At 43.2% G+C, this 14,509-nt stretch overlaps 1 protein-coding gene across 1 annotated transcript in view; it reads left to right on the top strand.

The window, feature by feature from the left end:
• LOC137369926 (RNA-binding Raly-like protein) overlaps positions 1 to 14,509 on the top strand; it is a 600,853-nt gene that overhangs the window by 367,193 nt on the left and 219,151 nt on the right. The window lies entirely within an intron of this gene.

Here is a 14,509-nt window from a genome sequence, read left to right as displayed (position 1 = left end):
ACATTTCTAACTTTTGCCAGCTCTGATGAAAGGTTACAAACCTGAAATGTTAACTCTGTTTCTCTCTGCACAGAGAGAGAAACCATTTCAGGTTTCTTTACTTTCTGTTCAAAAGTGATTCCCAGCTGGACAAGCTAACCTTTTTAAATCTTCAATGTTTAATTTATTTAATTTATCATGGGATACGTCACCCTGCTCTACAAACTCTTCAGCATTAAATGTGGCCATCTCTTTTGCTTCTGGAATCGTGGAGAAAAAACAGAAGAATACAAGAAGACCTGTTTGCTTACTTTTCCACAGTTTTAGAGGTCAATTTTCCTCCCGTTTCCAAATCTCTTGCATATCTAATGGTTCAGATGCCAGCTTCAAGTGCCCAATGTGTTACGGTCGGCTGGTGAGGGGTGTGGGTGCTTCCCACTGTTCACCTCCCAACTGACCGCAGCAAGTGGTTTTGTTACTAGGATTTTAACCCCTTGTGTTTTATTTGTCAAGCAAACAGACAGTGACAGGTTTTCTTGTAGGTTTAAAACAGAATATTAACTCTTTATTGACCAATATTCATTCCCAAAATGGTCACAACTGCACCCACACATGCATTCTCTCACTCTCTCACACTCTCACTCTCTCACTCTCTCACTCTCTCACTCTCTCACTCTCTCACTCTCTCACTCTCACTCTCACTCTCACTCTCACTCTCACTCTCACTCTCACTCTCGTACACATACCACACACCCGAATAGATAGTAAGGAAAAGGGTAAGTGGTTTTAAGTGAGGTAGATGTTCAGGGTTCACGGTAAACCTGTTAAATCTTCTCAGAGGTTAATTTCTCTTCTGGAGTTGCAGGCCTGAGTTGTTTGTAGATTTTTCTGGTGGTTGAGACTTCAGTCTGGAGACAGTGATCATTTTCAGTTCTCTTCTACAACAAGATGAAATGTAGAATTAACACCAGGGCTCCTCCTTTGGCTTTCACCGGATCTCTCACAGCGCTCGGCCAGAGGCTTTTGTGAAGTTTGATCTGGTCTCCCCCCCTCTCTCTGGAGAGCTTCTTTTCAAGGTCAAAAATCTCTCGCATGTTGTCTTTGTTGGGAGATTCAGAGCCCACTCCCTGTGGTGACCAACAATGGACTAGGATGTGGCTACATAACACCTTTTTTGTTTCAGAAGAAACCATTCAATTCAAAAATGTCTCGATGGGTTCAGGCTGGATGCAATTGACACCTCTTAGCTTGGAATATATCCTTCTGTCCTTAACCGATAGTAAGATAGTTTGAATATACATGGCCAGGTTGTTTGACCTTCGGTGGCCACTTTACAGCACATCGACCACTTTTTTTGTTAAAGGTCAATTTTTATAACTCTTCAGTTTGGGTTCTGTATTTTCAATCGCTGCACTTCACGTGAGCATGATAATATCCAAGTACTTATTAAATGTTATGAGATTTCTGCCTCTACCACCCTTTTCAGGCAGTGTGTTCCAGATCCCCATCACTCTCTGGGTGAATATTTTACCCTTGAATCTCCTCTAAACCCCCCACCACTCTTCCTTTAATCTATGTCCCTTTGTTATGGACTTCTCAACCAAGGGGAATAGGGTCTTCCTATCCACTCTATCTAGACCCCTCAATTTTATACACTTCAATTAAGTCTCCCCTCAGTCTCCTCTGTTCCAAAGAAAACAATCCAAGCCTATCCAATCTTTCCTCTTAACTAAAATTCTCCAGTTGAGGCAACATCCTCGTAAATCTCCTCTGGGCCCTTTCTAGTGCAATCACATCTGTCCTATAGTGCACTGACTAGAACTGCATGCTGCGCTCCAGCTGTGGGGTGGCCTAACTAGTGTTTTATACAGTTCCAATATAACCTCCCATCTATTATATTCTATGCCTTAGCTAATAAAGACAAGTATCCCCTATGCCTTCTTGACCGCCTTATCTACCTGTCCAGCCACCTTCAGGGATCTGTGGACATGCAGTCCAAAGTCCATCTGTTCCTCTACAGTTGTCAGTATCTTACCATTTATTGTGTAATCTCTTGCCTTGTTAGCCTTCCCCAAAATTACCTCACACTACTCCGAATTAAACTCCATTTGCCGCAGTTCCGCCCACCTGCCTAGTCCATTGCAATCTTCCTGCAGTCTACAGCTTTCTTCATTATCAACCACATAGACAATTTTTGTACTGTCAGCAAACTTCTTAATCAAACCCCCTACATTCAAGTTCAAATCATTGACTATGTACCACAAAAATCATGGGATCTAGTACTGAGCCCTGTGGAACCCCATTGGAAACAGCCTTCTAGTCACATAAACACCCATTGATCATTACCCTTTGCTTCCTGCCTCTGAGCCAGTTTTGGCTCCAACTTGTCACTCTTCCTTGGATCTCCCAGTCTGCCACTTGGGACCTTATCACAAGCCTTGCTAAAATCCATGTAAATACATCAAATGCACTATCCTCATCGACCCTTCTTGTTACCTCCTCAAAAAATTTAATAATTTTAGTGAGACCCGATCTGCCCATAACAAACCTGTGCTGACTGTCTTTGATTAATCTGTGTCTTTCTAAATGAAGGTTTATCCTGTCCTTTAGAATTTTTTTCTAATAATTTTCCCACCCACCAAGGTTAGGCTAAATAATGGTACAACATTAGCTGTCCTCCAGTCCTCTGGAAGATGCCTGTAGTCAGAAAGGATTGGAAAATGATGGTCTGAGCCTCTGCTATTTCTTCTCTTGCTCCTTTAACAGCTGGGATATATTTTGTCCAGACCTGGAGATTTACCCACTTTAAAATATGTTAAACTGCTTAATACTTCCTCCCTCATTATGTTAATTTCATTTAATATTTCGCACTCTTCCTCCCTGATTGCAATATCTGTATGGTCCCTCTCTTTTGTAAAAACATATGCAAAGTATTCATTCAGATCCATACTGACATCCTCCACCTCCACACACAGGTTATTCTTATGGGTCCTAATAGGCCCCACTCTTTCTTTAGTTATCCTCCTGCTCTTTATATATTTATAAGAAGCGTTTTGGGGTTTTCCTTGATTTTCACTTGCCAACATTTTCCCATGCCTTTTTGTTTTCCTAATCTTTTTAATTTCACACCTACACTTTTTATACTCCTCTACTTTTTCTGCAGTATTGAGCCCTCAGTATCTGTCTTAACCTTCCCTTTGTTTCTTTATCCTCCTCTTTAAGCTCCTTGACATTTAGGGCGCTCTGGATTTGTTAGTCACACCCTTTTTCTTTAAGGGAACATACTTGCTCTGAACCGTCACTTGAAAGTCTCTCACCAATCTCGTACCTTCAAGTAGCTGTTTCCAGTCCACTTGATCTAAATCACACCTCCACTCAGTGAAATTAGCTTGGTCTATCTTAGTCCTTTGCCATAACTACCCTAAATCTAACTGAATTATGATCACTTCCACCAAAGTGCTCACAAACGGATACCACTTCCATCTGCCCAGATTCATTCCCTAAAACTAAGTTCAGAATTGTTCCCTCTCTTGTTTAGCTTGCTAAGCACTGTATTAAAAAAAGTTCTCCTGAATGCATTTTAAGAAATCTGCTCCCTCTGCGCCTTTCACACTAATTCTATCCCAGTTAATATTAGGGTAGTATGATTGCCCCTTCTTTGTTGTTCAGTTCATCCATATTGCCTCATTTGATAATCCTTCTTTCATATCATAAGATTGCGACCTGCCCCTCCTTGATTAACCCCCTCTCTATCTCATCTGAAAATCCCATAACCAGGAATTTTGATCTGCCATTCCTGCCCTTCTTTCAGCCATGCCTCAGTAATAGCTATAATATCATCAACTTCCACATTTCAATCTGTGCTCTCAACTCATCTGCCTTATTCCCTAGGCTTCTTGCATTGAAATATATCTCATTCAGCAATGCCAAACTCCCTTGTCTGTTTTCTCGCCTTTGTTGCCCCTACCTTCCAAACACACTTACTAATTTTCTACCTTCCATTTCCAACTTTTCGTCTCCCTTCTGAATCTACTCTCAGGTTTCCATTGCCCTTTCAAGCTAGTTTAAACCCTTCCCAACAGCACCAGCAAAACCCCCTGCGAGGATATTGGTCCCGGCCCTGTTGAAGTGCAACCCATGCAGCTTGCACAGGTCCCACCTCCCCAAGAACAGTTCCAATGCCTCAGGATTCCAAAGCCCTCCCTCCTGCACCATCTGTCCAGCCACTTGTTCATCAGCTGCATCTTCCTATTTCAGTACTCACTAGCACGTGGCACTGGGAGCAATGTTTTTCATGGGATGTTGGTGTCACTGGCTAAGCCATTCCAGTTATTACCCACCCCTAATTGCCCTTGAGAGGTGATGGTGAGCTGCCGCCTTAAACCGCTGCAGTCCACAGTGCCGTCAAGAAGGGAGTTCCAGGATATTGACCCAGTGACAGCGAAGGAACGGTGATATAGTTCCAAGTCAGGATGGTGTGTGGCTTGGAGGGGAACTTGCAGGTGGTGGTGTTCCCATGCATCTGCTACTGCCCTTGTCCTTCTAGGTGGTAGAGGTCTCAGGCTTGGAAGGTACAGTCAAAGGAGCCTTGGTGAGATTACTACCTTTTGAGGTCCTGCTTTTCAGTCTCCCTCGTAGCTCCCTAAACTCTGCCTTCAGGACCTCACCCCACTTTTCGCCTATGTCGTTGGTGCTGATATGGACCATGACCTCTGGCTGTTCATCCTCCTCACTATTTGTCCTGCAGTCACTCAGTGACATCCTTGACTCTGGTACCAAGGAGGCAATAAACCATCCTGGAGTCACATCTGCAGCCACAGAAGTGCTTGTCTGTTCCCCACACTATCGAATCCCTGACCACAAGTGCTTTTCCACTCTTCTTCCTCTGCTCCTGTGCAGCTGAGCTGCCCATTATTCCAAGGCCTTGGCTCTGCCTGTACTCCCCAGAAAAACCATCACTTTTACCAGTACTTGGGCGGCACAGTGGCGCAGTGGTTAGCACTGCAGCCTCACAGCTCCAGGGACCCGGGTTCGATTGTGGGTACTGCCTGTGTGGAGTTTGCAAGTTCTCCCTGTGTCTGCGTGGGTTTTCTCCGGGTGCTCCGGTTTCCTCCCACAAGCCAAAAGACTTGCAGGTTGATAGGTAAATTGGCCATTATAAATTGTCACTAGTATAGGTAGGTGGTAGGGAAAGATAGGGACAGGTGGGGATGTTTGGTAGGAATATGGGATTAGTGTAGGATTAGTATAAATGGGTGGTTGATGGTCGGCACAGACTCGGTGGGCCGAAGGGCCTGTTTCCGTGCTGTATCTCTAATCTAATCTAAAATCTAATCTAATCAAAACTGAATTCCAGTTGGAGAGCAAGATGCACTCATGGGATCCCTTCCCTGCTTGCCTGGCCCTCTTTGCTCTTCTGGTCACCCATTTCCTCTCTGCCTGCAAAATTTTAAGCTGTAGGGTGACCACCTCCAGAAATATACCCGGAACTTGAGTTTCTCTGGCTGGCGACACTTCCGGCACATGTGGTCGTCCAGGCCATGAGAAGCGTCCAGGATTTCCCACAATGCACAGGATGAACATTCCACAGGACTGAGGTTTCCTGCCATTTTTTTACTTTCTAGACTATTTTCTAGAAATACTTACCAGTTACTCATTAATTGGCTTCACCCTGCTTGGGAAGTCACAATAGCTGTTTTGAAGATGTTGCTTTTGTAGGAGATATCACTGGAGGCTCTCTTCCCCCCTTTAACTCCTTGGTCACTGCACTCAGTCTCCACTCAGTACTGCCGCCACCACTACTGCCTTTAGTCTCTCTGCAATTTAGATAAACATCTCCCTGCTCACCCAATTAATGCCTCCGGACTTCAGCTCTCGGGTCTAGCCATCTCCCGCCTCCACACTCTGACCATTCCTTGTTTTGTAAAAGACCAGAGCAGCACCTCCTTCCTCACTGTGCCAAATTCCCTCACTCACCAAATTCCCCGAGATAAGTACTCTGTTGAAGCAGTACTCAGTCAAGCTGGACTCCATGCTACTTACCTCGTGCGTAAGCAATTGGCGTAAGCGTTGAGCCCACGCTGTTCCTCCAAACCCCCACACCCCACCCTCAAACCAAATGATAATGGATAGACACATCTTATTAAAGCATTGTTTGTGATGCTTTAAATATTTATTTATGCAAGTAGCATGAGTGAGGGGCCATGTATGTGTTCATTTTTTTTATCTGTCAACAATAAATAATTGGTATATAATTTTAAAGATGACCACCAATGAATCTACTGTCTCTACAGCCACCTCTTTGAATATTCTGGGATGCAGATCATCAGTTCTAGGGGATTTATCTACTTTAAACCCCATTAATTTCTCTAGTACTTTTTTTTAACTAATTAACATTAGTATTACATAAGAACATAAGAAATAGGAGCAGGAGTAGGCCATTGAGCCCATTCGGCCATTCATTGAGATCATGGCTGATCTTTTACTTCAACACCATTTTCCTGCACTATCCCTGTAAGCCTTGATGTTTTAATATGTAGAAATCTATTGATCTCAGTCTTGAATATACTCAAGGATTGAGCCTCCCCAGCCCTCCGGGTAGAGAATGCCATAGATTCACCACCCTCTGAGTGAAGAACTTCCTCCTCGTCTCAGTCCTAAATGGCCTGCCCCTTATTCTGAGACTGTGTCCCCTGGTTCTAGACCCCACCCCTCAGCCAGGGGAAATATCCTTCCTGCATCGAGCCTGTCGAGCCCTCTTAAGAATTTTGTATGTTTTAATGAGATCACCATCTCATTTTTCTAAATTCCAGTGCCTAAAGGCCCAATCTGTTTAATCTTTCCTCATAGGACAATCCCTCCATTGCAGGAGTTAGTTTGGTTAACTAAAAGCAAGAAATGTTGGAAATACTCAGCAGGTCTGGCAGCATCTGTGGAGAGAGAAGCAGAATTAACATTTCAGGTCACTGATCTTTCATTAGGTCACTGACCTGAAACGTTAACTCTGCTTCTCTCTCCACAGATGCTGCCAGACCTGCTGAGTATTTCCAGCATTCCTTGTTTTTATTTCAGATTTCCAGCATCTGCAGTATTTTGCTTTTATATTAGTTTGGTGAACCTTTTTTGCACTCCCTGTATGGCAAGTATATCTTTCCTTGGGTACACATCTACACAATACTCCAGATGGAGTCTCACCGAGGCTCTATATAATTGCAGTAAGACATCTTTACTCCTATGCTCATCCTCTTGTAATGAAAGCCAGCATACCATATGCCTTCTTAATTGTTTGATGTACCTGCATGTTAACTTTCAGTGACTCATAAACAAGGATCAAGTCCCTTTGAAATTCAACACTCCCCAGCCTCTCTCTATTTTTAAGATATACTCTGTATTTCTGTTTTTCCTATGAAAGTGAAGAACTTCACATTTCTCCGCATTATATTCCATCTGCCAAATTTTTGCCCACTCGCGTAGCCTCTCCAAATCCCCTTGAAGCATCTTTGCATCCTCCTCACATCTCACACTTCACCTAGTTTTGTGTCATCTGCAAACTTGGAAATATTACATTTAATCTGCACATACACATTATTGATGTAGATTGTGAATAGCTGAGGCCCAAGCACTGATCCTTGCTGTCCTCTACTAGTCACAGCCTGCCAATCTGAAAATGACCCATTTATTCCTACTCTCTGTTTTCTAACCATTAACCAGTTCTCAATCCATGCCAGTATATTCCCTTCAATCCCATTTGCTCTAATTTTGTTTACTAAACTCTTGTGTACAACCTTATCAAAAGCTTTTTGAAAATCCAAATATACCACATCCACTGGTTCCCCTTTATCTATCCTGCTGGTTACATCCTCAAATATCTCGAACAGGTTTATTAAACATGATTTTCCTTTCATAAATCCATGCTGACTGTCCAATCCTGCCATTATTTTCTAAGTGTCCTGTTATCACATCCTTTATTATAGATTCCAGCATTTTCCCTATGACTGATGTTAGAATAACGAGTCTGTAATTCCCTGTTTTCTCTCTTCCTGCTTTCTTAAATAGTGGGGTCACAATTGCCACCTTCCAATCTGCAGGAACCATTCCAGAGTCTCTCTAATTTTGAAAGATGACCACCAATGACCACTACTGTCTCTACAGCCACCTCTTTGAATATTCTGGGATGCAGATCATCAGTTCTAGGGGATTTATCTGCTTTAAACCCCATTAATTTCTCTAGTACTTTTTTTAACTAATTAATATCTTTCTATACCTCATTTACACTAGTCCCTTGATTCTCCATTATTTCTGGGAAGTTTTGAGTATTTTCCTCTGTGAAAGCAGACATTTGTTTAAATATCGAATACCTCTGTACAATAAAAGCACTGTCTCAGTCAAAAAAATCTGTTCCTTAGTGAGATGTAGCCGAGTTGTCACTTTCACACACTAACTACCTCATGCATGCTTTTCTCTTGGTGTACTTGTCCATAGATTACTGAAGGCAGGAGCACAGGTAAATAAGTTGGTTAGAAAGGCATAAGGGAGACTTGCCTTTATTAGCCGAGGCATAGAATATAAGAGCAGGGAGGTTATGATGGAGCTGTACAAAACACTAGTTAGACCACAGCTGGAGTACTGTGTACAGTTCTGGTGGCCACACTATGGAAAGGATGTGATTGCACTGGAGAGGGTGCAGAGGCGAGTCACCAGGATGTTGCCTGGGCTGGAGCATTTCAGCTATGAAGAGAGACTGGATAGGCTAGGGTTATTTTCCTTAGAGCAGAGAAGGCTGAGGGAGGAACCTGATTGAGGTATACAAAATTATGAGGGGCATAGATAAGATTGATAGGAAGAAACTTTTTCTGGTAATGGAGGGGGTCAATAACCAGGGGCCATAGATTTACGGTGAGGGGCAGGAGGTTTAGAGGGGATTTGAGGAAAGAAAATTTGACCCAGAGGGTAGTTGGAATCTGGAACACACTGCCTGAAGGGGTAGTAGAGGCAGGAACCCTCAACATTTAAGAAGTATTTAGATGGGCACTTGAAATGCTATAGCATACAAGGCTATGGACCAAGTGCTGGAAAATGGTGAATAGATAGGCTTGATGGCCGGCATGGACATGGTGGGCTGAAGGGCCTGTTTCCGTGCTGTATAACTCTGACTCTATGACTTGTAAACCATGTAAGTTAAGGATTTAGTGACTGAACTCGAAATGAGAGTTAATGATATGATGAATATATATGGAATTTATAGCATCCATGCCAACATGAAGATAGGAGAATTCCTGCTACTCGTGTTTTTTTAAAAAAAGGAATCCAATGAGTTTTTATCCACATAGGTCATGTTTGTAAGTTTGTTGTATGAGTTGATAGTATGCCATCTCTTGTAATGTGATCATCCTTTTCCGAAAGCTCCATGTCCACTCTAAGCGTGTGTCTCTCCTCTTTGGCATGCTGCATGTGGTGATGGATGGAGCTTTGCTGAATGGTTGAGATTTATCCTGCTCCAAGCTCCTGGTAAATCTTCCTGTATAGAGTAAGATCACGAACAGCCTTCACCTTTCTGCACCTGCAGTCTCTGAAAAAGAGTCATTTGATTAGAGTATGAATGCTAGTGCTTTGGCAAAACACCTTGATGGCGAAGTTAGTGAAGCAGAGAATCTAAACAGGCTGAGGGGACTTAAGAATCAGTAAATCTCAAGGATAGATGAACTATATCTGAGGGTACTGAGAGAGATATGTGCATCATTTTTAGTGTGACAGTGATTATTGACCATTTTCAAACACACTGGACCATGTCTTAGTGAAGCAGAATTGTTTGTACTTGTGATATAGTTCATCCAATTAAAATGAGTATTCTTTGACAAGTGAACATCTTTGCCTGTTGAGGATGGCCAGCAAAAGTTTGTTTCAAATCAATGTTTTCAAAGTGATAAATGAAGTATACAGCAGAAAATATTTAAAGTTAAGAGGTGTATCCAAAATCAAAATTGCAGTCAATAACATCACCGAGGACAAAATAGCCACAATGCCTCCAAGAGAATCCTCAGTTGACTGGACAAAGTAATGGAATGTTTGGAGATTTGCTTTTCAGGTACGTGTGATACAGACTCCTAAATAATAAACAGTATGATATTCAAATGGTGTTCGATACGAGGCTCAATAATAATCAGTATAAAGCTTTTCAGCATACACGTTACAACAAGAACAAATTGCATTTATCTAGCATCTTTAATATAATAAAACATCCCAAGGCACTTCATAGGAGCATTATGGAACAAAATTAGACAGTGAGCCATATAAGTCTTGGTCAAAGAGGTAGGTTTTAAGGAGTGACTTAAAGGAGGAAAGAGAGATAGAAAGATATAGGGAGGGAATTCCAGAGCTTAGGACCTAGGCAACTGAAGGCATGGCCACCAATGGTGGAGTGATTAAAATTGAGAATGCTCAATCCTGAATTGGAGATGTTCACTGATAATTTTCAGTGTTCAGTACCATTCACAATTCCTCAGATACTGAAGCAGTCCGTGCCCGCATGCAGCAAAACCTGGACACTGATTTAAGGTGTTTTGGCCAAAAAACCAGAGGTGATATGAGGAAAAACTTTTTTTTACACAGCAAGTGGAATGAACTGCCTGAGAGTGTGGTGAAGGCTTTCAAACGCGAATTGGATAATTATCTGACGAGAAAGAATGTGCGAGGCCATGGGGAAAAATTAGGAGAATGTGACTAGCTGAATAGCTCTTATAGACAGCTGACATAGGCACAACAGGTCGAATGGCCTCCTTCTGTGATTCTATGAAGAGAGAAGCTAACCATTTCTCCTAGATGTTCAACAACATTACCATCACTGAATCCCTCGCCATCAACCTTCTGGAAGGTCACTATTGACCAGAAACTGGATCAGCCATATAAATACTGTGTCTACATGAGCAGGTCAGAGGCTGGGGAACTTGCAAGTGGTTCTGTTCTGCAATGAATAAATCGCCTCCTGACTCCCCAAAGCCTGTCCACCATCTACAAGGCACAAGTCAAGAGTGTGGTGGAATTCTCACTACTTGCCTGGATGAGTACAGCTCCAACAACACTCAAGAAGCTCAACATCATCCAGGACAAACCAATCCACTTGATCAGCTCCCCATCCACTGCTGGCACATAGTGGTAGTGGTGTGTACCATATATAAGATCTACTGCAGCAACTCACCAAGGCTCCTTTGTGAGCACCTTCCAAACCTGTGACCTCTTCCACCTGGAAGGCCAAGGTCAGCAGATGCATGGGTAGAGCACCACTTGCAAGTTCCCCTCTAAGTCACACAGCGTCCTGACTTGGAACTATATCGCCATTCCTTCACTGTCACTGTGTCAAAATCCTGGAACTCCCTCCCTCCCTTATAGCACGGTAGATGTACCTACAGCACAAGGATTGCAGCAGTTCATGAAGGCAGCTCGCCACCACCTTCTTGAGGGCATTTAGAAATGAGCAATAAATGCTGGCCTTGCCAGCGACGCTCCAATCCCACGAATGAATGAAAAAAGGCCAGAGTTTTTGGAGCACCGAGATCGAGTGGATGTGGTAATGCTGAAGGAGATGACAGAGAGAGGGAAGGGAAAGAGCATGAAGTGATTTTAAAATCAAAGCATTGGCTCTTAGTCAAGTAATACTGATTTGCAAGCACAAGGCTGACATGTGAACGGAACTTGGTACGAGTCGGGACACAGGCAGAAGAGTTTTGAATGCCCTTAAGTTTGTGGAGTGTAGAACATGTGAGACTGCTCAGGAGTGCATTGGACTAATCAAATCTAGAGGTAACAAAGGCATGAATAAGGGTTTCAGCAACTGCTCAACTTTGACCGCGCATCAGTTTAGCTATGTTACGGAGGTGGAAGTAAACCATCTTCGTGATGGTGCCAATGTGTGGTAGGAAACTCATCTCAGGTCAAATATAACACCAAGGTTATGGCAATTCTCTGATCGAGTCTGATCCAGCCTCAAGCAGTTGCCAGGGAGAGGGCTGGAGTTGGTGGCTAGGTAGCAGAGTTTGTGACGGGGACTGAAAACAATGGCTTTAATTGGAGGAAATTTCTATTCATCCAATATTCGATGTCAGAAAAAGCAGTCAGCCAATTTAGAGATAGAGGAGAGAGGTCAAGAGAGGTGGGGGAAAAGGTAGAGCTGGGTATCGTTAGCGTACATATGGAAACTAGCACCATGATTTCGGATGATATCAACAAGGGGCAGCATATAAATGAGAAAAAGGAGGGGGGCCAAGGATGGATCCTTGGGGAACACCAGATGTAACGGTGCGGGAGTGTGAAGTAAAGCAGGCGATTCTTTGGCTACAGTAGGATAGATGTGAATGACACCAGGCCACCCACTCAGACAATGGTGAAGAGGTGTTGGAATAGAATTTTGTCATCTTAGCCAAAGGCTGCAGGCAGGATGAGGAGGAGTAGTTTATCCTTGTCACAGTCACATCGGACTTTGGCAAGAGCCGTCTCAGGACAATGACGGGCAGAATCCTGATTGGAGTGATTCAAATGTGACGTTCCAGGAAATATTTGGGTGGCAACAACAGTTGCAAGGACTTTGGAGAGGTAAAGGATGTTGGAGTTGGATGGCAGTTTGTGGCTAGCAGAAGGGAGGGAAGCAACAGAGGCAGACGATTGTTGTTACAAGGATCAGAATCATCCAAAGTCCATGCACTCAGCGTACTAATTGTTGGAGGTGAGGGTGGAAGAGGCAGGGGAGGGTTATTTAAGAAGACGGCTAGGTATAGAGAAGAGAAGCTGGGTATTATCTTTGTCTCCCTGGATGATCTTTGAATGGAGTTTTAGTGATGGAGAGTACAGCCCGATAATGTTCTAAATGATCTAACCAGATCTGGCAGTGAATGGTTAAATCAATTGTTCACCAAAGACCTTCAAGTCGACTCCCTTTGGATTTAAGGGATAGAGATGAGGACTATGCAGGGGGAGCAATTAGGGTCAGAAAGAGTAATAGTTCTAGTGAGTACAAGGGCATCAAAGCTGGTGGAGAGGGTGTAATTTTAGTGAATCAATAGCTGTTGAGGTATCATGATGGACTAAAGGGCAAAGGCTAGATTGTAGGGAGTTTGAGCATGTAGAGGTGAGTGAGTTGGGGGAAAAGGTTTTTTTCATGATTGGACACAAAGAAATCGACTTGGCAGAGGAATGTGGGTAATAGCATATAGAGGAAATGATCAGATGTCATACATTATCTATGTGTTTCCTAACAGCACTATTATTGGTGTACCTACACCCCAAGGACTGCAGCGGTTCAAGAAGGTAGCTCACCACCAACTTCTCGAAGGCAATTAGGAATGGGCAATAAATGCTGGCCTAGACAACTGGAAAATAATTTGGGCAGCACAGTGGCGCAGTGGTTAGCACCGCAGCCTCACCGCTCCAGCAACCCGGGTTCGGTTCTGGGTACTTCCTGTGCAAAGTTTGCAAGTTCTCTCTGTGACCGCGTGGGTTTCTGCCGGGTGCTCCAGTTTCCTCCCACAGATAAAGACTTGCAGGTTGATAGGTAAATTGGCCATTGTAAATTGCCCCTAGTGTAGGTAGGTGGTAGGAGAATTGAGGGAAGGTGGGGATGAGGTAGGGAATATGGGGTTAATGTAGGATTAGTATAAATGGGTGGTTGTTGGTCGGATGGCGTTAATGTAGGATTAGTATAAAAATGGGCGGTTGTTGGTCGGCACAGACACGGTGGGCCGAAGGGACTGTTTCAGTGCTATATCTCTCTATGACTCTAGTCAGTGATGTCCACATCCCACGAACGAATCAAAAAAAAAACTTAAGTTTAATTGGTTCTCTGTATATTGTAGGCATTTTATAAAAATATTATTCTAATTCAAGCACAGCAGGAACCAATTAATTAAAATATATTTTCATATCTCCACAGATTACATTCCTCAGATTTACAGCCCTTCAATAGCACAGGGTTGACCAAGCAGGACTGCAATGTTGTATCAAGTGAGGGAAAACACACCACAGGCCTATAATTGAGAGACCCAGCATCCAGACTTTGCACTGTCCTTTCACCGACTGTACAGCTGTAGCAGACTCCTCAACATGGGCCTGACTGTCTATCATAGAAGATTAGAGGAGACAGCAAGTGATGGCCCTACAACATGTATGCTTGGGGAGAGGTTTCACCTGCTTCAGACGATTATAAAATGTCCATAAGAATATGCGTTCTGATAACATCCAGATGCACGGTCACATGATGATCTGGCTCAATATTATGCAGCGTGGATGAATGCATTTGGTGGAACCTTTCTCTCTTTGAGTTTCACGTGTCTTCAATGGTTTCAGTTTCCTGAGAAATGAACAGGCAGGAGAGAGAGAGAATCTTTCTTCAGTTCCAGGAGCACACAGCATTTTGCCTTTGTTGGGAGTTTCAAATTCAAAAAGTCTCCCAGGGTGCTCAGCAGGTTAGTCATGTGACTAGTTCCTTATATGGAACAGTCTGTTCACATCCTTGGTTGGAGTTTCAAATTTCTCTGCAACAACC

The sequence above is a fragment of the Heterodontus francisci genome, chromosome 5 (genome assembly GCF_036365525.1).
Source record: "Heterodontus francisci isolate sHetFra1 chromosome 5, sHetFra1.hap1, whole genome shotgun sequence".
Taxonomy (NCBI): domain Eukaryota; kingdom Metazoa; phylum Chordata; class Chondrichthyes; order Heterodontiformes; family Heterodontidae; genus Heterodontus; species Heterodontus francisci.
The sequence above is the reverse complement of the archived record's forward strand: the minus strand, read 5'-3'. Positions and strand labels throughout refer to the sequence as shown.